General features: G+C 45.6%; 1 protein-coding gene across 5 annotated transcripts in view; it reads left to right on the top strand.

Annotated features, from left to right (window-relative positions):
* The first annotated feature begins 171 nt into the window (after positions 1-171).
* Positions 172-24056, top strand: part of LOC107193377 — a 52673-nt gene continuing 28788 nt past the window's right edge. The window contains exons 1-3 of one of the 5 annotated variants that reach the window (XM_015582814.1): positions 172-306; positions 440-689; positions 21168-21237. The gene's annotated coding sequence lies outside the window, so the exon portion shown is untranslated. Of the gene's footprint in view, positions 690-2568; positions 2609-14800; positions 14813-21167; positions 21238-22894; positions 22923-24056 lie in introns of those variants that run through there. The other 4 variants (XM_015582813.1, XM_015582815.1, XM_015582817.1 and 1 more) reach the window with 4 other exon arrangements.

Here is a 24056-nt window from a genome sequence, read left to right as displayed (position 1 = left end):
GCGTCCTTTCGCTCGGTGGTTGTTTCGTTCCAGTAAGCAGAACGGCAGAGAATCAATCCGCCCCGGATACGCGGAGTTTGCAGTGCATCCAGGAGCATCGGCTTCTCGCCGATCTCCTCGCGAATGGGATTAGAATCGACGGTCGTTCGATGATCCGTTACGAGTCTTCGATTTCCAGTGTGTTTACCAGTTCGGTGGATGTCACCACAGTGAGACACTGTGTCCCGTGTGGCCAGATCGTTTGTTCGCATCAGTGATTATTTCTCGAGCAACGAAAACGACGAGAGAATGAGACGTGGAACAGAGGTAGAGGCAGAAGCTGCCAGCCGCGAATTGGGTTACGTCCCGTTCGCCTGGCAACGATATATGACGCAACAGCCACCCTTCGCAAGCACCAGCGATCCTCGTAATCTTTGCGTGTCGTTTTAATTGGCGACAGGACACTCTCATCTCATCTGATCAAACGTGTCGCCGCGTAAGCCTAGAGATAGACACGCAAAACGAAAACGTCGGAGGTGTCTTGTGCATGCGACCTATCCCCGCCCCGTCGCGCTCGCGTCCACTTGATTGCGCAGCTAGTTTTGGAGGTTAGCCGATCACGATTGAGAAACTTGAACGAAAGTGACACCCACCGAGCGAGCCAGCCGGATCAGCTGTTCCCCAGGACGACCTTTTAACAACTATCTCCGGTGAGTTTTTACTCTTTTAAACAACTCGTTACTAATTTTCCCACAAATTGCTTTTGCTTACGTTCGCGAGTTGGGGGGCCCCCTTCGACATTTCGAATCGATTGCGCGCGATTGCTTCAACGTTTCATTTGTTCGCAACCAATTTCCTCGAGTACGTACTACTGTCAAACTGCGACATGCATGTTTAATCAGTGTCGTGAACTTGTTTAGTCGAACTTCTCAATTTATTTATTTCGTTCAGGTTCAGTTTATACTGGTTCGTAAGAAATATAATATACGAAATAAAACATAAAAGAAAATCTAGGATAAACGTTCGGGAAAGTAATGAACCAACGATAGATTCATTACTGTACACTCGAACCGCTAGATTGAACAAAAAATTGACAAAGCTATCGTACTTATTCACTGGCTGACAAATTTCAATGCGTCCGGGTATACCAGGGCTAATATTCTGCGTGGTTAAATGGAAAAGTAAATGATATCTAAAAGTCTTCTTGGTCGAACAAGAGCTCCGCGAGAATTGTAAATTACTTTGGCCGTTAAAACGAGAATGAATTTCAATGTTGAGCTATAAAGCGGAGGCAATATACGACCATCGGCGGTGAACGAGTAAACCGTACCCGTGGCACGTGACTATGGATGAGAGACCGTTGTCAAAAGAGTAATGACGATGTGTCTTCGCGCGGCTCGTTCTAAAAGGAGTCCTTTATTCTGTCGGGATTCTTCAGATGGTATAATTACTAAAGGACGATACGCTGAACAGCCCTCGTTCATACCCCAAGGCGTCTGAAAAACGGACTCTTAACTCGCCGCATAAAAAGTACCGAGTCCACGAAAAAAGATATTCGCGGCGTCTTTATTGAATCGGTGCGCAAAAAGGTAACACCGTGTACCGTCTGTCGTCGTCGCGTATACTCCGTGCGTAATACGATCCAATCCTCGAACCGGTCATGTTACTTTGATATTGCATAACGCAACCGCGGAACAATATGTCAAATACAACCAAACTGTGCACGAATTTAAAACTATTTCACTGCTATCGTCAACACGACCCGTTCCACCCGTGCGAATGCATTTTTTGTTTTTTTTTTTCTATAATTCACGAGCAAAAAGTCTCCGTGGAATCGATTCTCGACAAAGGTCGCGACGCACTCCGCTCGGCCCCTCCGCTTAATGGAGAAATTACGCGCAATTTATTCGTCGCGGGAAGTTTCGTGACAACTCGGATCTCACCCTGGGTGATATTTGAAATTGCAAAATGCTTGTTTTTTTTATTTAACGTGTAACGATGGCGGACGGAGCTCGTTTAACAGGAAGTCTGGCCTGGTCCGGTATAAAGTTACTCGCAAAATTCAGTCGTGGGAATTCTTTCTCTTTTTTTTTTTTTAATTGTTACACCTGCAAACCAGTTTTCGGTGGTGGCAATCAACGGCGGGGGATGTGGTGGACGGTATTCAGTAGGTTAGTTGTATCCCGAGTCAGGGACGTCTCTAATACCGCGGCCATGCTTTCAAACAGGTTGTGCTCCAGATACTACCGGGGTAATACGTTAAATCTGTTACGCGATTTCGTGTTCTGTGTCGGCTCGAGTCCCTCGTTTCTTCGCGTGTCACGATGTTTCGAGGTGGCCGGCTAATGCGGATAACATCTGCCCGGTAATAGTTTTATAAAATTATCACCGTCTTGCGTAACGTGTAGCTGGAAGGCTCGATCAACCACAATCAAAACTTTTCTGGCCGTGTTTTATAGGTTAGGTTTTTTTTTTTTTTAAGATTTCATTCTCGAGAAAGGGAAGGTCACGACCATTGCGATACTTCTTTGTCTACTATGAGCTGCCATGGAAATCGATAATGAAAATTATCTTATCGCAGACCGTAAACAAAAGCAATGAGTCATAACTTGAGGAAGTAAGCGTTGAAGTAAGTAAATATGAATACAGTATTATGCATTTGGGAGAACTTTAGTGCTGTTCCTACGATGCACGTTCTCGTAAACTCAAACATTATTGGTTGGATCTAAAAATGTCTAGGGTCGTCCGTTATATTCGTTATACTTCGCGAAATATTTACAAATATGGTTTCTGTTTTCGAGAAAAATGACTTTTTAAATTGTATTGGGTGCAGGTATTTTTCAATAAGGCGTGGCGAATATGTCCGTTCGGTAACTTATTTCTATTTATTATAAACTCGACCGAACACACATATCGGATAAATTTATTCTACAGTTTCGACCTGCTTGTTCATGCGCAATTGCACCCTTTTCGGTCCCGCCACCAATAACAGACCACCTTGAATATTTGAACGAAATTGGATGCCTGCGGTGGACAGACCGCAGTTTCGTACCAACCTCCGTCTCTTAAATCATTTCCATAAAAGTTTAACCGCGTGTTTCGAACCACGATTCTATCGCGAAATAAAACTCCGCTGCGTGCGTGCCACGTAGACTATAAGGAAGTTAGACACGACCCCGAAGTTCCGAATGCTGTAGTGTGCAAATCCCCAGTCTGTGACATCGAGTTGTATTATCAACATCACTTCCGTGCGTCCAAATTTTCAAGGCTTTGGGTGGGTGAGTGTCTCATCGTTGTTGAAAGCCTTATACGTTGATACGGTCATGCTTCCCAACAATATCGATAAAACGTTTATCGCGAGTTGCCATAAAACTGTTCGAACCCTTAAAGAGTTTTGGAAGACATTCTCGTACGTCTACATTTACTTGGATAAAAAATGGTTAGGTTATTGTAGATCAAAGGTTCTAAAATTTTGTATACATGTTTGAATACAAATAATTTAAAAATAAAAATAATCAACTGGTTGTCTTGTGAACTAGAATTATTTCAATATTCAAAGTTCTTCTTCTGTACTGTTCTAATTCACACGATAACCACTTTTTTTTCAGATGAATACAATTTAAATAGTGGCAGCCACGAAAACTGATATACTGCGAGAATCATTTTAAGTAACAATAAAGACAATTCCATAAAAAATTACACTCTGTTATCTTGAAGTATACCAAACAAGTATACAAAATTGTAAAACCCTTAACAATAACCTAACCATTTTTCATCTCATAAGTCGTCTAAAATTGACGGCTCTGAATGGGAATATCCCCTCAAGGGAGATTTCACTCGCTCTATAAGAGTAGTCCGACTGGTGTCGCGTGCTGATCGGGCGAGTAGAATTACAGAGCAGCAACAAGAGTGTACAATGTACATACGTACAGGAATCGTGGTGGATTACACGCGAATAAACCACGAGAACCGCTCGTAGAACGAACATCCTCGTCGTTTCGAATCCGATCCGACTCGCTCGATCTCGCCACTAAATAAGTCTTCGATCGACGATCCTTATCGTTGCTCGTATCTGCGGCGATCGTTTCGTTGGAACGCGCAATTATGTTATCCACGAAGGCGTACTTATACGGATCACCACCGATCTCGTGTATTAACTCGTGCGTACCGAGGAAACGCCAGCCTATCGTGATCGGTGGGAGCGTTGAAATTATTCCGCGAACGCGATGCCACGCTTAATGATCGTTCCGCCGAGTTTAGGTCAGTCGTTTTCACGTCGCGACCGCCGGCTCTGGCGGAAATTCGCGTTAACATCGCCCGGAAATTGCCTCGGGCGTTAAGCATCTCGTGTCATTCAGGAATTTACGACTCGAATATACCGATATTTTTTTCTTTTTCGGGGTGTCGATAAAATTAAAAACGTAGGGATATCAAAAAACTGGTGGAATGAGGCGGCCATTTTGTTTCACGAAGTCACTATCCGAAGACGACGAATTTTCGGAGTAAAGCGAAGTCTTTATTGTATTTTTTTTTTTTCTGTTTAATTGCGCTGGTTTTTGAAAAATTGTTTTTTTAAATAATGGAGAATATAAATATCGAGATACGTATAAAGATTGAATTTTTAACGAAACTTGGTTGGAAAAGGAGTGACCAGCTCACGATCCAGCCACTTCAGACTTTGTCCTTTTTTCTAAATTGAGAAATAATCATCGAGGGTAATTCACTGGCAATGTTAGGAGAGATGGAAACATAGAATGGAAAAATGTATTCATAATGAAAGATCATACGCGGAGAAAGAAATTTTCTCTGATTCATAATTTGTCTTACGTTAAAACTTTTTAATATCCCCACATATTCTACTTCGCTTCTCCAGATCCTGTCCCATTACTCGACCACGGGGCGAGATGCTAATTACGCGGCTTCATCGATTACCGCGATAACACGAGAACAGATTCGCGTAGGTACTGCACTCGCCGAAGTCAATTGACATTTTTTCAAGGGCAGTCAACATTCCCGGCGTATTTGCCGTACCTGGCATTTCTCGACCGCGCTCGGAGCGAAGAAATGTCGTGATTTTTATTGCGCGGGGTCTGGCTGTTCGTGCACGTCCCGCCTCGAGCAAGCACCGTGAAAAATACGAGGAAACATAAAAAGAAATCTTACTCGTAACATTATTCTTTGCGCGATCCGATATTATCGTACGAAACTTTTCTATTACGATCGTATCAAGGTCATCGTATAGGAGAAGGTTCGGCCATTAGGTTGGACATGTAATGACATATTGATACTAGAAACATAAAAAAAGAAAGATCCATTTCCCCAGGCCATGGGGTCGGAAAAACGATTACGGCCTGTCCCAATTATGTTACCATATTTAATTTATTATATAAGCAACATATATTGTCTACCATACGGCGTAAATTGCAAACAAATAACAAGTCGCATTAGTGATCCAACCTAGAAGATGGTTCAAATTCGGCAACCTTCCCCTACTTTTGCTCCGGAAATCGTTAGACCTTTTGTTACGACACTAGATTCTCGGTTTATCCGTGTCAGTACCACATGGGTATGGTACACAGGTTAGCACGGCACGATAAACAATTTCCCTCGAAACGGTCGTGCACGAGCTAAATCGGTCCGGTATGCGGAGTCCGCGAGAACCGCGGCCTGTACAGCATCTTTCTCCAAAGCCCCTGGGTTGGAACCGAGGTCTGTCTAGCCGTAATACAGTCTCGAGCCAAAATATATCCGGGTCAGTCGACGCTAGTACATCAGCGAGTGGGTTAAAGTTTGCTGTGTCAGGAGGCCGTCTAGACGACATTAGGCGGACCGCGAGAAAGAGACCTCCTCCTCTCTGCTCTTTGCCGCTCGGTCCCTGTTCGCGTAAACGAAAGAGTGGCTGTTGCCACTGGATGGCAATAAAATGTCGCGAGTTAACGTCGACGGTGACACGGGGGTGCTCTCCGTTTCGATAACGAAAACGGCACGAGGGATGGGAGAAGCCTGGCTCCTAGTAGGATGAACGACGCCGATTCCACCCCCGTGAGAGGCGGTAGTAGGTTCACGAGGCGCGCAGGCGTCGTATCGATTTCTTCCTTTGCCTTTGCTGTTGCCTTCGCTTTTCCCGTGCGTTGTACTTACCCCAACGCGAAACACCCAGCCGACCGTCCGCACGACCGTTTCGTTCCCTTCCTTTCATCCAGGGACGGCCACTATCGCGAGGGATGCAACGCCGTGTTAACCTCGCCCGAGGTAGGCGATCGAGGGGTGGCTTTGCAGTTGTTGAGTTGCTGCGAACACAGAGCAACCTCGTTGCTGCACGATTTCGGAACGGTTACAGCTGGGCGAAATGGAATCGGCGAAACTGTCGGTTAAAGTTTCGTTCGTTAGAGGGGAGGAATACCCCAACCCCTTGGTTCCTAAAGCCATACGGCCCATTCTCCCTCCCCCAATTACGGTGCAGCAGACACGGGCGTGTCTACGGTTGCTTGTTAGTCATCGAAGATTTATTCGCGATTATCCTGGGAACGTTTCGTGTGTCCGAGTTTCTTCTCGTGGTTGCTCTCCAGTCTTACGGATAATACCTGGGCTTCGAGTGTTTTCTCAGAGGTCATTTTTCATGGAACTTTTTTACACGGAAATAGTAGCAATAGACTGTAACGTCGATCTTGAATAAATAACGGCACGGTATCGAGGTTGGTATCGTCGAACGGGAGCCGAAGTATCCAGATGGAATTTGAGTCTCAGGCGTTAAGCGAATGTTAACGCATTACCTACCGAATGCTGTTTAATGGGTTTAGTAGATCTAACGATCGACAGCCAAGGAACTGGTATTGAATAGTTCAGTCATAGTAGCAAATTACATTCGTGAAAATGACAGAAAAACGTAACAATGTTTTCTTTAACCACGATGTAAGTGTAAATTCGCGAGAGAACTTAGTTTTCGATTATCTCAATTACTAAATTTCGACCCCAGACCACCGTGCGCCATTGGAATACCTACCACGATCGAATCCAATTCCGTCATTCGCGAAGTGTGACCGCGATACCAGGCGATCTATCGAAAGTATGCGAATTATGTCCATGGTAGGAAAGCTTTGCCCCATCCAATAGCGAACACGTTGGAATTGTATACCCACCTGAGTATCTCGATAATTGGAAGCCATTCGAGCCACGTTAAATCTCGTCGATGGTATTTCTATGGGGGCAGCAGCTTCTTCCGGTTCGTTAACCGGACAAATCGGACGAGGTTGGACGGTTAAATCGTGCCGCACCTGTGCCACCAATCGAAACCCGCTGCTTTTCGAGGGTTGGCGGGGACAATGAAATTCGATAGTCTCGGATAACCTATCCGGTGTTGGTGCGGTGTATCGGTTGGTTCACGGGTCAGCGAGCGTCGCCCGACAATGCCGAAAGCCGGACAGGGATTGTCGTCGATTAACAGGGAAGTTGGAAAGAGGAAGGAGGCTAGGTGGGGTCGCTGGTCGGGGGAAAGTGTGTGGCGATCTTTGTGTTAAGTGCTTGAAATTCAATGCATCCTGCCCTGGTCTCTCTCTCTCTCGTCTCGGAGAACTTGGCTGCGTCGTGTCGTTGGTCCCTGTTGCGCTACTTGGGGGGGCGTGTTGCGTTGCGTTTCGTACCTACGCGGAACTGGATCGACCGACTTATTGCTGCTGCTATTCGCTGTTCCCTCGTTAACTTTTATTAACGGGGTAATCTTCGGTTCGATACGGAACCATTATCCGTGTATCAGGCGTGCGGAGGTTTCTCGGGGCATTAACCTTTTATCGGTCGATTAGGGTCTTTTCAGTGGGAAATAATGATCCTAACAGGATCCTCTCTTCCCTCTATTGAGGTAGTTCTCTCCAGTGTGTTTCGATTAGTGTATTATCGCCTTTTAAAAGCGATGCGATGAAAGGAACTTGACCGATCGCCTTCCTTATTGCTTGTCCCTCTCTAGCCCACAGCATCGTGGTGGTATTCGAGGATCGACTCTCGAAATGTACGTGAAACCGTTCCTTCCGTATGATTAGTTCAGGAAGATTAAACACACGGATATAGTCGAAAACAGCTAATATTCGCTTCTTGTCGTTCGTTTAATGTGGACGATCCTCCCTGGACACCCCCTCCTAGGGGATGACGGATGAGATCGGCCGTTACGCGTAGCGTCGAAACGTAAGCTCGCGGAATTAGCGGGAAGCGTGGTAACGGTCAAAATTAGATCGGGGAAAAGCGACGAGCGATGTGCACTACGCGGATGACGCGTTACGTAAGCAGAGAGCCTACGTACACGTAGACGGAAGCTGGTAACGGACAGGGAGCAGACAGTAATCGTACGGAGCGATTTCGATGGCTCGATAATAAAAGGGAACAAAGGAACGAGGGGGAAGGCACTCGAGGCGGCACAGTAACGTCGTTAAAACCAAGTCGGTGGAGTACGCTGGATGGAAGTGTATACATGTACGTGTGTATGTATCTCGTTAATAACTCGAGAGAGTGTCACGAAGGGAGAGAGCGTGCCACGAATGTAAACGATAAAGGAGACGCAATAGGGGGGAAAAAAAATGTATCGAGATTCAAGAAGAAAATAATTTGGAGCGAAACGAAACGCAGCAGCCTCAGACATTCTGTATGTGCGTTCTGTATATGTACAGTGGCTCACACTGAAAATCGTCCACTCGCTCCTTATTATATATACAGTAAAGATGGCCACGCTAAAAGTCGTCCATCTGTTGTTATTTATAAAACTTAAATATTAATTTCAAAAATATGTAAATCTAATATTTTGTCGGGCGATCTCTACTATTTTCTACAGCTTTTAATCTGTTAGACATCGATGTTTACATATTACATTCTGTAAAGGAAATTAAAGAAAGAAAGGTCGTGGACGATTTTTAATGCGAGCCACTGTATCTATATCGAATTTGAAACGCGCACGTCCATCATTCGCCGGTACGTTCTAATTCTAGCGGATGATTTAACCCCACACGGTTGTAGGTACACGTTAATATTCGTCCCACCGACGTGGATGCACGGTTGTGTACCCATTTTGCGCCGTAACTCGAGTTCAGCCGTTTTCCTCGTAACCGCCGTCGCGTCTGTATCGATCAAAATGTTTGCCCTTGACGAGAAAGATCCACACGCCGACGCGACGTTGAATCGGGTACTGTTGCACTGGTCCCGGGCCGACGATGTGTGTACACGATACGATATACCAGCCTGGCCAGACATTAAGTCGATGCACCGTGAAACAACAACGGTTCGGTTTTCGATGAAAATCTCAAACGAACAGCTTTCTTTGATATTTTACACTTTTTTTTTTGTGGTGTCTTGTTCTTTATCGTTTGGGTGGATCCTGGGAAAGCTCGAAGGCGTTCATCTTATAAACTGAGAGGATGCAATTCGCGATTTCTTCCATTTTGTCGGATTGAAAGTCCATCGAGTGTATTCGTTTAAACAGAAAATAAGTGTGCCATGTTTCTGAGCATCTATTGGGTTAATCATGGAATTCTAAACTCCATTTATTTAAATAGAGATCAAGAAAATTGACAATTTTCGTTTAGATATCTATGGACCCTGTGTCTTTGTGTCTGCGAAATTATAGAAATTTTTTAGCATGAGTAACTGTAAGTTCTGTTACTGGGGGGTACTCTGTTCGGATATGAGAGGCAGGACTTTACCTTTTTTCTTGCAGACAAGCTCATCGAGTAGTGCAATTTTTCAAACGTCGTTCCCACGAAAAGCCGAAACCGGAAATGGGACGAGGTCCGTGTCCGCGCGAAACAAATCCGACGAGGTCTCGCGAGCGTTTTCCCGCGCGCGCGACGGAGGCTCTGCATCCAGAGGTGTATAGATAGAACAGTAGGTATGAAAAGCACGCGGTACCGTACGCTTCCGTGACCGTAAATTAGACGTTGCGAGAGGTGAATTGAATCGTTGAGGGGACCATTCGAAATAAACTCTCGCTGGATCCACCGGTAACTCGATACACGGGATAAGCATCAGATCCATCGATAAGATCCACGCGATCTTTCACTGGATTATTGAGCGTCTTTGCGGGTCGAAAGCAACGATCGTATCGATGCTTAACCGATTTACGGCGAAGGAAAACGCGACGAAAGCGTTATCAGAGATTGTCCTCTTGATTGAACTTTGCACGCAAAATTTTTTTCTTTTCCGTTCTTCGACGACCTTGCCAGACGTTCCCGTTGAACCAGACGTGGCCTCGAATAAATTCGATTATTCTCAGTCAGGACGTTCGGTTCTCCAGGAGCGTCTTAAAGCGACCGCTCTTTAACTAGGATAGCACGTAGAGGACGGCCGGAACGATCAGGAAATCGTCTCGGTACGCTGACCCACGTTCGCAGCTGGATCGAAATAACTTCGACCCAGCACCGTTTCCTGGAAGCATCGAAATCCCCCTGGTCCCTGCGTGTCGACTGGATGAATTTAAATTCAATCCAGTGATCACTGGATTGAAATTAAGAAAGAATAATTTTAAGGGTACTAACATTATTCGTTGAAATACAGTAAATCCTCGATCAGTGAAAATATGGGTGACACGTACATTGCAAAGAAGCTGGATTATTTAAGATCGTAGTATAATTTAAAACAAGACCAACAGCCTCGATCAACTACATGCATATATTTTCGACGATTTATGCCATAAAAACCGAGGTAAATTGTGTCTGGCTACGTACGGCCATTTTCACTGTGGCAGTCAAAGTGTTAATAAGGTTCAGCACAGTGACAGGGCTTGGAATTCTGAAGCGAATAGTATTTGTTTCAGCTGTATATGGCTATTAATTTCTGAAATATTTAATGTTCAGTACCCCAAGACCCTTCGAGCACTCGTCAAGGATGTACTGTACTTCTGTAGAATTCGACAGAGCAAAGTTATTAGCCGTTTGACTCCAGCTGGTACAAATTAATCCGTAAAAATCTGTACCATGTATGAACACCCTCGCTGCACCAGTCGTTTTTCCAATGTCGATAACTCGCTAAACCATTCGTTGGTAACAACACAGGTTCGCATTTCTCCCTCCGAACGCAACCTGCAATTTCACGTGAGTTCATCATCGCTCCCACCGTCATTACGTTCCCCGATCGTTTTTGTTACGGGCGTGTCTCTTTCCTTTCAGCCCTGCTGCCGGCAACTTCTGAATGGGCTGCGAACACACTGTCTCTCTCTCTGTCTTTCTCTTCAGCACGCGCCTTCTTTCCGCAATTATTCCGTTACACGCGTTACCATCGAGACTACGCGCGATGACTCACGCCAGTTTACGCACCTTACGCATGAGACGTGCATACTTAGATGTACTCGTGTTTTATTCACGAGCGTGTCGATGTCGAATACGAATCACGTGCACCCACGAGCGAACTCGGCTTCCACTAGGGGAAAAAGTAACGTAGTGAAAGGACCTCCTATTAAATTTGTTTCAAATACCAAAATGAATGTTAAATTGAATGTTAATTTGACATAAATTTCAATAATTCCAGAGACCAAGTGATATAAGGCCCTTCTTCTGCATTGCATGACCAAGGTTCGTCTTGTCAAACTGATTATTAGTTCCTTGCATGTGTTTGTTCTCTCCACATTTCTTTAATTAATGGATCTCCTCGAGCAATCTGACGGAGTCCTCTTTCGGATATCCTCGGCTCGGATCCGTGGGGGATGAAAACTTGTAGTAGTAACCCTTGAAAGACGCTACCAAAAAATTTGGCAATGTTCCAATTTTTAAACTTAATTAAATACAAAAAGAGTGTTAACTCAATTGTTTTAACGTTATAAGAGATAAGAACTCTTCTTGTATTTAACAAAGTTTAAAAATTGGAATATTGGCCAAATTTTTCAGTCAAATACTCCACACTACAGTTTGTTACAACTTTATTTCCACTTACGAATTCCAGAGGAAATACCACTGGTCTAGGAAGAAAGTTCTCGAGAAAAGAGTCGATGGTCCATCGCCCAAATGTCCACTCAATTTCCACGTAGTAATAATGTTCACAACAAGCGGGTAGTTTTTCGAAGTTTCATAGGGTTTGTGAAGCAGCGTAGTATCTACACTCGCGCACGTGTACTAAAGGAAAGGGGACGTCTAATCGAATAAGAAGTAGGTTTTCGCGAGCGCCTCTCGACGCAAGGTTCGCGACAGCTGGCAATGAGTTTATTGGATTACCTCACCGCGTGGCGCATCGTTGCAACTTGACCCCGTCCAATTCCGCCGGTTGACTCTACGCGCCTACGCTGCCCGTTGGTTGGCTCGGGCCCCGTGCCGATATTCGACGATTCTAGTCCTCAGCCCCTGTTTAACACAGTTTATCCGCATTCCGAATTGTCCGGCTGCTCGAAACAACGTTCCCGTTTCTCTGTTCTCGCGACCCGAGAGATGCCTCGCGATTCCCCACCGAGAAATCGGCGACAACGCCGGAATTTCGATCGCGCTCTCTTACGAATACTTTCACGCATTTTCTGCAGATTTTCAAATATTTATTAACCCAGTAACAGTCGAATAAAAGTATGAATTGTGATATTTTACTCCTATTCATGATAAAAAATGTAAAGAAAGATGTTTTACAAATATACAAATTATACAGATTCGAGCTTCAAATTGCTACCGGAACGATGGGAAGAAGTTTGACGTCTTTTTTGTCAATGCAAAAATTCGCGATAGATAGCAAAGAAGAAACACGACGGAATTCGTGACGAACGTTCGCGGAATTTCTTTCGCTTATCGATCGAGGGAGCACGTCCCGCCGTAATTATATTTCACGGGACGAATTACTACAAGGGCAGATAGGGGCGGGTTTTTTTTTTTTCGATTTTTTTGTTCTTCGTAATGGTAGTCGCAGCGAGGAGATTGAGGAATATCCCGCCTTTGTCCCGAATGAATCTCCGGAACGATCTCTCGGCGCGAACGAGACGAGAACGAGGGTGGCAAAAAGGTGGGAACGAAGGAGAGAAAAACCGGGTCGGGTTGAAATTGCGGACAACTGTGATCGTGGGAGCAAAAGATTCCACCGGGGGCTCGATTGCGCGAGAGGGTCAGCGAAGAATGTCGCGTGCACGCGTCATTACGTCACACCGACAGCGATACCTTCGCGTCCGATGCGAATCGTGATATGCATGTACCCCCGCTTGCACACCTGACCCTCTGCCACCCGTTGGTCGATCCCCTCTTCCTGCCAGCTTACGAAAAAACGTCTCACGAATGTGAAGCACGCGCGAAACGTTTTGCCCCACGACTAATCGGCGCGGCGATCGTCTGCCAACCGGAACAGGATAAGAACGTGTGGCGTTAATTGCGCACCGTCGATCCGTGATACTTGCTTAATAGTGATTCGATCTTCCTATGGCGAATCGGTAGCTATTGCTATTGTAGGGAGGTCCAAGACAGTTAATACCAGGTGTTGGACGGATTGTTGTAGTCTTTACTCACTTTGGATTAGCGTGCGTGGAGATGTTCTGCAGCTTGTTATTATAAATTGCCAAGGGTTTTTAATGCGTAATTCCAAGACAATAATAATTTGGTTTTGTGAAAGATTGGATGTAGCAAATAAAAAAAATCGAGATCTTTACAGAAAGAATTATAGCTAGAGGAGGTATTGGATTTGGAATGGAATTATTCAATTCTTAAAATTTGAATTCAGCGATAAGGCCAAAAACATCTAGAGACTGTACTAAGGTTACCAAAGATGAAGCAAAGGTCCCCAGCAAGAATTACTCTGCTGTCACAGAACACTATAATAGACTAAATATTGCTCCATCTCCAACTGTCGTTTAAACATTCGTAACACAGTGGACAAAAGCGAAATAGTAATTTTTCTCAAATCGAGCAATTCGTAGGTTCCTGAGTCTGACGAGTCAGGATTTCCGACACGGTGTGGTCGGGTAAATTGTAATGGGGACTCGAGCGAGCATGAGGCGTCGGTGTAAAGCGAGGTAACGTGGCTCGAGTCGATTTTTTACGATAAGACCTCGTCAGGGGGAGGAAAAAGCGAGGCGACGTCGTCTCCCCTTGGTCGGACGCGCGCATCTTCCTGGTTATAATGCCAGCGGACAGCGTCGGGAAGCATAGACGTTACCTGGCACCCAACCAGCTGCCAGAACCCGTACGGGTTCATCCGTGCAGCTCGACCTCACGACACGGTACAGTGCGCACCGAGTAGACGACTTTGCTGTTGCCTTGCTTGCTGCACGGATATTTCACAATTGCTCGGCAACTACGCTCGCGAAGATTAATGTCGAGGGGCCCACTGGATCCCAAGACTAGCGCAGAAAACCGGCGACGAGTTCTAGGGAGATCGAGAGTTCGTCAACGTTACGAATTGTTGGATATTTATGCTGACGAAACAATGGTAATGGTCGAATATCTTGATTATTCTATCTCGAGTGGGACTACGATTATTTGATTTTCGATTTCGTTTCAAGAACCGTGACCCCGAAGTGTTCTGTCGCCACTGGACCGATAAGATACGAGATTCTTCGTTGAACTCGAAAGATTTCGGGTCTGTATCGAAACGCTGGTTTTCTAATAAATATGAACGTTGGATTGTTGTTCTTGGTGTAGATTGATGTTCCGAAGTACTCAAAATCGGAGCGATACCGTTCAATTCGGCCGCTGCTTATCGATACGGAAGCACTCCCGTGAAATAGTGCACAATGCTTTTGGATCGAAGCAGGGAAGGGAGGCTACGGGTACGGTTGAAGCTCGGTCGGACGAATTGGGGCACGGAGAACGACCGATTTTTCGAAAAAAAGTGCAGTTTCGGTTGTTAAAGTTTGTGTCATGCTATCTACATAAGACTAGAAGAAACTACTATAAACTCACAGGTATGAAAAAATACGTGATACCTACTAATATTTTATTTCGTAATTTATAATACATAATAATATATACATAGCCATATGGCTACAGTGTCAAAGAAAAGGTTAAAGATAGAATGTTTCTTTTCTCTTCATATTATAATTCCGTAATCTCATTTCCCTTCCTGCACAAGTATACCAAAGTGCTTATTGTCCGTTAAGTAAAAAAAAAGTAAACGTTACGTGCAACTTTGTTCGTGTTATTTTGCAACCGGCAATTTCGCTTCTACGGACGCTGGTAGCGCGGCGAATTTCGCGTGCAAAATTTACCAGTGTCGCGAAGCGACGTAGACCATGGTCTCGCGATTGCGGAAGTCTCGCGTGAAACAACCCCCCCATTGTTCTTTCGTCTCGCAACGTAAACGCTGGGAACTGTGCTCGCCTTCGCGCCAAAGTACAAAATTAAATGAAAATCTCGGCTGGTCCGCCGTGTCCCTTAACGAATCGCTCCTTTGTGTACATTAGCGATCGTTTTCTCTCTTATTCGCTACAAGGGAAGAGTAAACGAAAGGGTCCATGACGCCCTCGGCAGCCGAGGGTTGCAGTTCTGCCTGCGTATCTGTGTGTATATGCACATCTCTCGCGACAAAGGCGCATTGAAAAGCTGCGTTTACGACTACGCTTCCGGGATCAGAATCGCTTTATCCTGTCGACGTACTCTCGAAATTCTCCAGTCTTCAGCCATGTAATCAATACTTTATTTAATCTCCGGTCGTGGGTGAAAGATGATACTCCAGGAGAATCAGAATGGTAATTTTGCACGTTCGCTACATATCGCGAACGATAAGATCTGCTCCGTGACGGTTCAGGAATCTAGCGGAGCACAGAAAAGTTTTAGGGGGTTTTAAAAGCATCCGTTGGTAGGCTGTAGAATGAAACAAGGTTGTATCAGGTGTACCAAGTTATCTACCATTTATTTTCAATAAACTGGTAACAGAGTTTAACATGTGTACTGCCACAGTGAAAATGGCCGTACGTAGCCAGACACGGTTTATGTATGTTCGTTTTTTGAGTCATAAATCGTGGAAAATATATGCGTCTTGTTTTAAATTATACCGCGATATTGTGTAACGTTATTTAAATAATACAGCCTCTTTGCAATGTCACCCATGTTTTGTCCACGTGGGAGTCAAAGTGTTGAATATAAAAAATCCTGCAACCATTTGCTTCTCTCAAAATGGCGACGAACATCGATGAACAGGGGCAGAAATATTGACATAGGTTTCGGATGTCCCCGAAAATGATAATACCGTTCCATCGATCATAAACTTGTAGGGAATTTTGTTTCCCACTGTGCGTGTATTTCGCGAGTAACAGGGTGGTGGTTGGGCGTGGAAACGCGAGCGACCGATCTCCCGGCCGCTTAGGGCGAGAAGAAAAAATCGTCCGACCACGGTCGAACGACATCGGATATCTAATTATCCGGCGAGGACTCGTTTCTCCGTGTTGCGGCCCAGAGAGAACGAAGACCGGCCATGCAGGCAACACACGTCCGCCGCGACGAGATATCTACTCTACTCCCGTAATCCGTGGGCCGTCTTAGCGTGCATCCGAGGATTCTTACGCATATACGTACACGAGAAGGAACGTGTGCGCTCGTATTACGGTTCGCCCGGTACTACAGTTACGTTAATACCCGTGACAGAGACACGTCGAGCATAGAAAAAAGAACAGAAAAGAGACTGGAGATAAAGAGAGAGACGCGAAGAGGAGGCGGTCGAGCGACCAGGCAGAAAAGAGGGAAGAGAAAGGCGAACGGAGCGAGACGGAAACTCTAACCGATTATTACACGTTGCTCCTCCGTCGAAGGACACGCTTCCTGTGGCGTGGTCGCCGTTGCCGGGGCTTATTAGCGAGCGGAGTAATTGACTTTTCTGTCAGTTCACGTTTATACCATTAGAAGCTAAGAGACGCACGGACGGATGTTGCCTGGTCGAGTTCCGTTAGTATTTCCTCCGCTCGTCACGCCAGGATCGTTCTTGGACCCATCCTGACGAGTTCATTCCGGGGCCCCCCCCCCTCCCTTCATTATCGTATCTGGTTCACGATTCCAGGGTCTATCTCATGGACCTTCTCCTCGCCATTAATCGTATCTAGTCCACGATTCCTGAGTCCTCGCAAGATTTCCGATACGATTGTGGTACGTTCTTCGTGTGAACTTACGCGTCGATTCCATCCACGAGGATCGTTGTTTCCACGATCGTCCATTGCTGTAAAGATTGATCGGGGGATGGGGGGATTGGCTAGCGTTAATGGTAATCGTGGCGGTAAGAGTAATAAATGAACCGAAAGACAACAATGGCGGGTGAAACGAAGGTGGCGAGGGAAACGGACTGGAAGGAGAGCAAAGCGCAAACGCGGATGGACGAGAAAGGGGGGGGTGTAATTTCGCGGTGGAACAAAAGAAAATAAGGACGGGTCTTGAAAATTTATCGTCGACTTAAGAAGGGAGCGCGGTGGATCCTTAGAGGCGCGGTTTCGAATTTACGACGAGTGAATCACGTCGGATGTTACACAGTGTTCCCACAAGTCGTGAGAATCATTTTATTCCGCGGGCTAACGTCCTGGGGAACCTCGAGAGATTTAACGAGGAACTACATCACGAATTCAACGTTTCCTACATTCATTTTATTCCGCGGGCTAACGTCCTGGGGAACCTCGAGAGATTTAACGAGGAACTACATCACCGAAGGACTCATATATCGTACGAGGATTCCTTATTGACTCGGTGATTTGGAAAGAAGGGATTGAGACGACGCGATTCAGATCTTGTATATATTGTGGACCACGAAACGGGGTCAGCTTAGATTATTCTACTGGCAATTGTTTAATCGAAATTTTTTTGAGCTATTGCAACGTGACTCAAGGAGAGCTTTGAGATGATTGTACTGAATTTTTTGTCAAACCTTCATTTCCAGACTTTTTTTTTTAGTTTATCTACATTTCAGTGAGTCACCTTTATCTATTCGAGAATTAATTTATAGATCTATAGCTAATTGGATGTCTTGTTTCATATATTTTACCATTGCATGAAAAAAAGAATCAGAAGTAGGAAAGACCCTGAAGAACCGCAAAGCCCAAGTCCCGAACATTTTTCAAAAGAAATGCATCCGATCTCCCCGTATTAAAGTAGTACATATCTACATGTTTCTCTTAATCCGTGGATGGACTCACTCCGGTAACCGCATCGAGTAACTAGAAAATAACAGTCTGGATCTTAAAGGACCATTCATGATGTATAATTCCACGACATTACAAATGCAAACATCGCGGCTGTACGTATGGTGTACTCGCGACTATTATTTTTTCCACCGATTGCTTCGTGAACGGTGTGGTAGGCGCAGAACTGTTAGCGGCAGGAAGTCACGGTGCCGGAAATCTCGTTCGATGTAACGTTAGAAGCCCGTGGCCGGAAGTACTACGCATCTTCGAACCGCTTGATCGACGATCGTACGATTTAAGTGGACAGGAGGCGACGATGATCGACTAGAGTGCACACGCTTCTACCACCTCGATAACTTTAATTCGCGTGTCCCGTAACGATGCTATTAAAATGCACGTTCAGCCGTGTGTGTGTTGTTCGTCTATTTATTGTACGAGATCGTTACGCGAAGAACGATCCTTTAACCACTCCGCTGGATTTACATAAGGTTCTCGGGACGTTAGTTTCGACGATTGATTCGTGCTGGGCTTGTGGGTTCGTCGATTCGAGGATCGCCGCGAATTTTTCGCATGACCGAACGTTGTAATTGAGGGGGGCAGGGGTGGTGGTTGGGCAGAGTTTCGATTTTGGCCACCGTTCCATGTCGACGGTAAGCCAATCGCGTGCACAGCTATTCTGAAACAGGGTGAACAAACTTTAACAACGCACGAAGTTCAGCAGTTTAGCTTGCAACATTAGCCATTTACACAACAGTCGATCGATCAGTTAACGAAATTGTGGAGGTCCCTATGTATTTGAAATTCTCAGTGCGTAACCAAAGGCGTATTACCATTATTGTCCGTTTACGTCATTCACTGTTGGCAAATAATACTACGCTAAATAAGTTAGGAAATGTTCGAGGAATCCAACAAGTCTGCCGTTCGGGACAGCGAAGGCGGACACCCCCTGTTTGCGACACAATTTCATCAGCGTCTCGCCGTTACATAACCAGTGTCGCGTGTTCATCCCGAGCCAGATGTAAATATTATGGTAATTCAATTCATAATCGATAACAGGAGCGAACACGAGAAGCAATTTCACGGGAAATTTTCGGAGAGAGGAGAAACTTACCGACCACGTGAATACCCCAGTTGGATGGAAAATATTCGAAGAAACCCGTAATTCGGTGGCTACGACGGGCGTCCAAGTTCTGACGAAGTGGTGGGAAAATGAGTGGGACGGGTTTTTTCCGTGAAAATTTAGATCACAGCCAGTGAATGACGCGATGGTAAATCCTTTGTTTTCACATAGCTCTTCGAAGAAGAGGAGGAAAAAAGCTCATTCGCTTTGTACCCACGTTGAACGCATTTCGGTTCACGCCCAGGCTTTCGTTGACGCTTCGAAGGAAGAGCGACCGTCGTGGAACGACGACGCGTCCATGAATAGCGGGTCATGCAAATTTATCAATTTAGCGGGTTGATGCAGCTAGTTGTCGTGACTCTGTAATCCCGACGCCCAGATGAACTGGCTCGGACCGTAAAGGCCTCGTGATTGTTTGTACGCTTTACTCGTTGCGAGCAATCTGCGAGTTCGTCTACCCGTCTCGGCCGACGTCGAACAGTCATTCCAGTCAATGATATATTGCGTCCACGCGAACGGATTAGGGTAATTCGAACGGTTGAACGTATTACGTTCTGGGTTCCAAGTTAAAGACGTAACATTCTAGTTTCCGCCCTGAGGTGGACGTTAATAGCATTAGAGTACAGTAAATCATGGATAAGTGTTCGAAGGCTTTTCGGCAGGATCTCCCATTGAACTAGTCAAGCACCCAATGATTTACTGTATATCAACCAGGCCAGGATTAAGTAGATATATTCAGAAAGGGGGTGAACAAAAGAGGTGGTATTACTCCTGATAATCAGAATCACTAGTCAGACTAATCCTAATAGGGCCTATAGTTGGTGATCCTATAGAGGTATTTTTTCTGTGGTTTATTTATTTTTATTTGATTATAAATTCTTTCGAATCATCCCAGGAACCCCTCCTTTCCGTTAGTCGAAGCTATTTTACACCCTGTATATGTCTCTGCCTAGACCAGCGATCCTTCGAGCCCCGTGTGTCTGTCAGTGACATAACAAATGCCATCGTGTCCCTGGTAATGCCGAAAATGAGATCGTTCGAGTGAAAACGAAGGGCGAGACACCGCTCGGTTCTAAGCAGGGGCGAAACAACGCGTGTCGTCCCATGGTGGGGGCAGAGACTTGTCCGTCGAGTAGGTTCCATATCTCCGGAAATCTCGAGAGGAGCGAGAGCTTAGGCACAGAGCACGACGACGGTGGTCGAAGAAGGTGTATACACGTTCCTTTTTTTTTTTTTTTTTTTTTTCCACCAAGACGCGTCGGCCTCGAGGAAGGTTTTATTCTCGATGTCGACATTCGTCTGTCGGCGTCGCGCACCCGCTCTCTGTTCTAGGAGTCATTGCCCTCCCCCGGTCTATCCCGGAGGTTCTCACGCGTGTTTCCATACACCGGTGCCACACGGACATGTGGTGGGTACGTGTTCGTGTCACCTGTCTGCGAAAACAGGTGCCTATTCAACCGGTGAGATCGCTTCGTCCCGCTCTCGTCCCTCCGCCACGCCTGCCACAACCGACTACGACGCATTGCCCATTGAAAAAGAGTGGCTTAGCGACCCAGGGTTGAACTACGCGGGGGTGGCTAGCACGGGTGTGTGATAGAGTGCACCATCTCCACATCGCTTCTAATGGCTTTTTCAGAATTGCCTCGCTGTTCACAGCGAATCTTCGATGAGCATTCGAAGGCAGTGAACATTAAATATTTCATAAACTAATGGCCATATGCGGCTGAAAGAAATATTATTGGCCTCAGAATTCCAAGCTCTAGCATTGTGCTAAATCTCATTAATGTACGCTCATTTTTAGTGCTAAGGAGCTTTTGGACGTTCATCGAGGATTTACTGTATACCCCATGGGTGATCGACCTGTTTCCCTGGCTGCCCCTGCGTTTTTTCTTAACGATCGTATCGGTCCAGATTCCAACACGTGGGGATCCGATACGTCCGAACTTTTGCTCGACTTTCGAACGGAAAACTAAGGCCCCACGATGAAAACTGGTCTCTGCTGGTGATAACCTGACACGGAATATCGCGTTTGTGTTCCAGCCAGCCCAAATGCCAGTCCAGCACGCGAGCCTTTTGAAAAGCACCGTCTCGAGAGCTCCTTGGTACGAGCGTAAGTATCCGGCGGAAATGAAATGGTACTCGGCTCCTTCGTTTTCGCGCCAGTCGATCCTGCGCGGGAGCTCTTGGACAGTCGGCCTCTGGCTCGATCGGTTACTTGATTCGCGATGTTTGCACCGGCGGAGCCGTTCGCGTAATTGGATATCCACTTGAAGCATTGGATATTCTTTTTATAACTGCGGAAGGTCGCGTCGCGAGAACGGATCTCGTCTTCCTTTCTCTCTTGTTTCGAACCTCTGGTTACCTAATGCTAACAAGACGAATCTTTCGCAGTTCCGTTCTAATGAAAAACAGTACCTTCTCTTTATACTTCTTCTTGGTTGAACGATTCCCTCCATGACAGTAAATAAGTAGGTACTACTGTAGTCTTCGAAATACGATAGACGAATAAAACGATCGAAGAATAAGAAACGCACGAAGGAACATTCGTTTCTAAAGATGACGATGCAATGCTAACTTCTGAAATAATTCATTGATCATTTTTTCATGATCAATATTTCTTAATTTTAAAATAAAATTCGTATTTTGGTAAATAATCTGGTTAAACAGAAGGTAAAATGAAATGTAAAGGTCAAATAGAAGACTTGTGAATCGTTGTAAATCTGACACCGCGACCACCCGCGAGATTCAAGTGCAACCCCCGAAGAAACGAACCGCCTTCGATACGCTCTGCGCGTCAGACTGGCCAAAAGCCATTATGTTTACCAGTGCAGACCCACACGTAGGGCTCTCGAGAGTGCATCGCACAGGCCACGAGCGAAGAAGATTGAAACAGGGGGGGCCGATTCGCGGGAACCGCGCGCGTGTGTTCGCGAGAGTGGAGAGTATACGCGAAAACCGATATAGGTAAAAGCGTCGGTGATATAGACGGCGGGGCGGGGTGGTCGGTCCGATATAGACGCGAAAAGCGTATTGCATCGCTGTGGCTCGATCGAACCGACACGACAGGAGGCACAGAGTAGACAATTTAAACACTCCAGGTGGTGAAATTTATTAAGGGACCGTGTTCATCAATTCTTGCTGTATGTAATTTTATTTTTTCAATATTTTTGCAGTTTTAGCGAGTATTATAAATATGTGATAATGAAATAAAATCACACAAATAAAAGGAATAAGGTGGTAACGATAGAAGCTTCTAACATTTAATAACTTTACATTGCCAAGAATATGCAAATACCGATTATAGAGAATATACAACAAAGCATTGTTTAGCTATGTAACCAAGACGATTTCGATGAAACTAGGTTCTTTATAATGTCTATTTTAACCCTCGAATCGTAGGCTGAATGTAAAAGGAACATTATTATCTTGAACTTGTATTTTTGATTATTTACACAATTGAGTTATAGTACATAAGTATTAAATATTTACTAAATTAGTTTGGAGCACAAGTGGAGTAGACATAGGTATAAGCGTCCGAGGCCGCCATTTCTCTAACCTTTGCTCGGTTTTGCGTCGCGGTCTCGCTCGCGCGACGTTCTCCTCCCTCCCAGCCAGTCGCAGCGCGCCATTCTCTCGGCCAACGTGCTTGCTTGCTCGCTTTTCTTTCGTGTCTTCGATTCTCTCGGGCATCGCAAGAGATCCCGCCTTTTTCCGTTTCCCGCCTCAAACACGACCGCGTGGGCGATCAACAATACACAACGACTGATTGCTTTTCTTGAGTTTCTATGCTCGATTGTAAGTTTACTCCATTTCCATCACGAAACGGAATTATTGCGTGCTCTCTGTATCACCAAACACGGTTCGAGTTTTACTGTTGCCGTTGTACAATTCAATTATAATTATATTTATTTTATTGCCATTTCCGTTGTCACGCAAATGGGTTAACCATTCAGAGTCCGCTTGATTATCGTCTAGGGGTTATCCCCACCACTAGGATGGGGGTCGGGCTTCAAAGATCGAATTTATGAGGGTCAGAAGTTACACGATTATTGTCCCGACGCAGACCCGAGTTCGGGACGATAATCGATAGGAGCCTGTAGTTGGTTCACTAGTTTTTCACCTGTGAATTCCCAATTATCGCCCCTCCCCCCGAAGTCTTGAAATATTCTCACGTATCTAGAACCATGGTGGTTATTTGTGTAAGCATCGAACGTAAAAAAGGACACGTTTCATTGCGCTCGGTCGATCGATTCTTCGAATCGCGTGAAATATCCGTGAAAAAAAAACAGGACACGGAGAGAATCGCACGAAGATGGTCCCTGTGAGTCATGATCTCCTCGAACGGCTTCTCGCGGTGGCCGGCATGCTGTCTTCGTGGGCCGAGCGCATCCTTTGAACGCGATCCAGTGTGGTCAGACACGATCCGAACGTCTTCGATTCCCGTCACGGTTCTGAAGATTCCTTTCCCCGGTGGATTCCCATCCGATACGAATCTTTCTATCCCGTCTTTTCCGGGGTGGAGTCCGTTGCCAGAAAATCAAATGTTGGACGGTACTCTTGAACCTGCTCCAAAACGCCTAGCGACGCCCTATTCACGGTGGAGCACTCAATTCCCATTGTAAGACTGTTCTACGGGTATCGCCTGAAATTCCTCTGGCAGACAATATGGACGACAGAGAAATGGAACGAACGTTTGTGTCGCGTTTGTGCCTACATATGACGTCGATCCGTTACGGGAAAGAAAGCGTTGTTTCACCGGAAGCTCGTTGGAGCGTTAACAGATATTGACTCACGACGCTTGGTGTAATTAGTTCCAATTGGTAATTCAATCGCGACCTCTTTCCCGCCACGGCTCCGAGACCGGACGAGCAAAAGGATGCATACCCTGAGACCGATTCCTCGAGCCGGAGCATCGATTTCTCTGGCTGG

The sequence above is a fragment of the Dufourea novaeangliae genome, unplaced genomic scaffold (assembly GCF_001272555.1).
Source record: "Dufourea novaeangliae isolate 0120121106 unplaced genomic scaffold, ASM127255v1 scaffold7, whole genome shotgun sequence".
In the NCBI taxonomy this organism is placed as follows: Eukaryota; Metazoa; Arthropoda; class Insecta; order Hymenoptera; family Halictidae; genus Dufourea; species Dufourea novaeangliae.
This window is presented reverse-complemented; position numbering and strand designations above follow the sequence as displayed.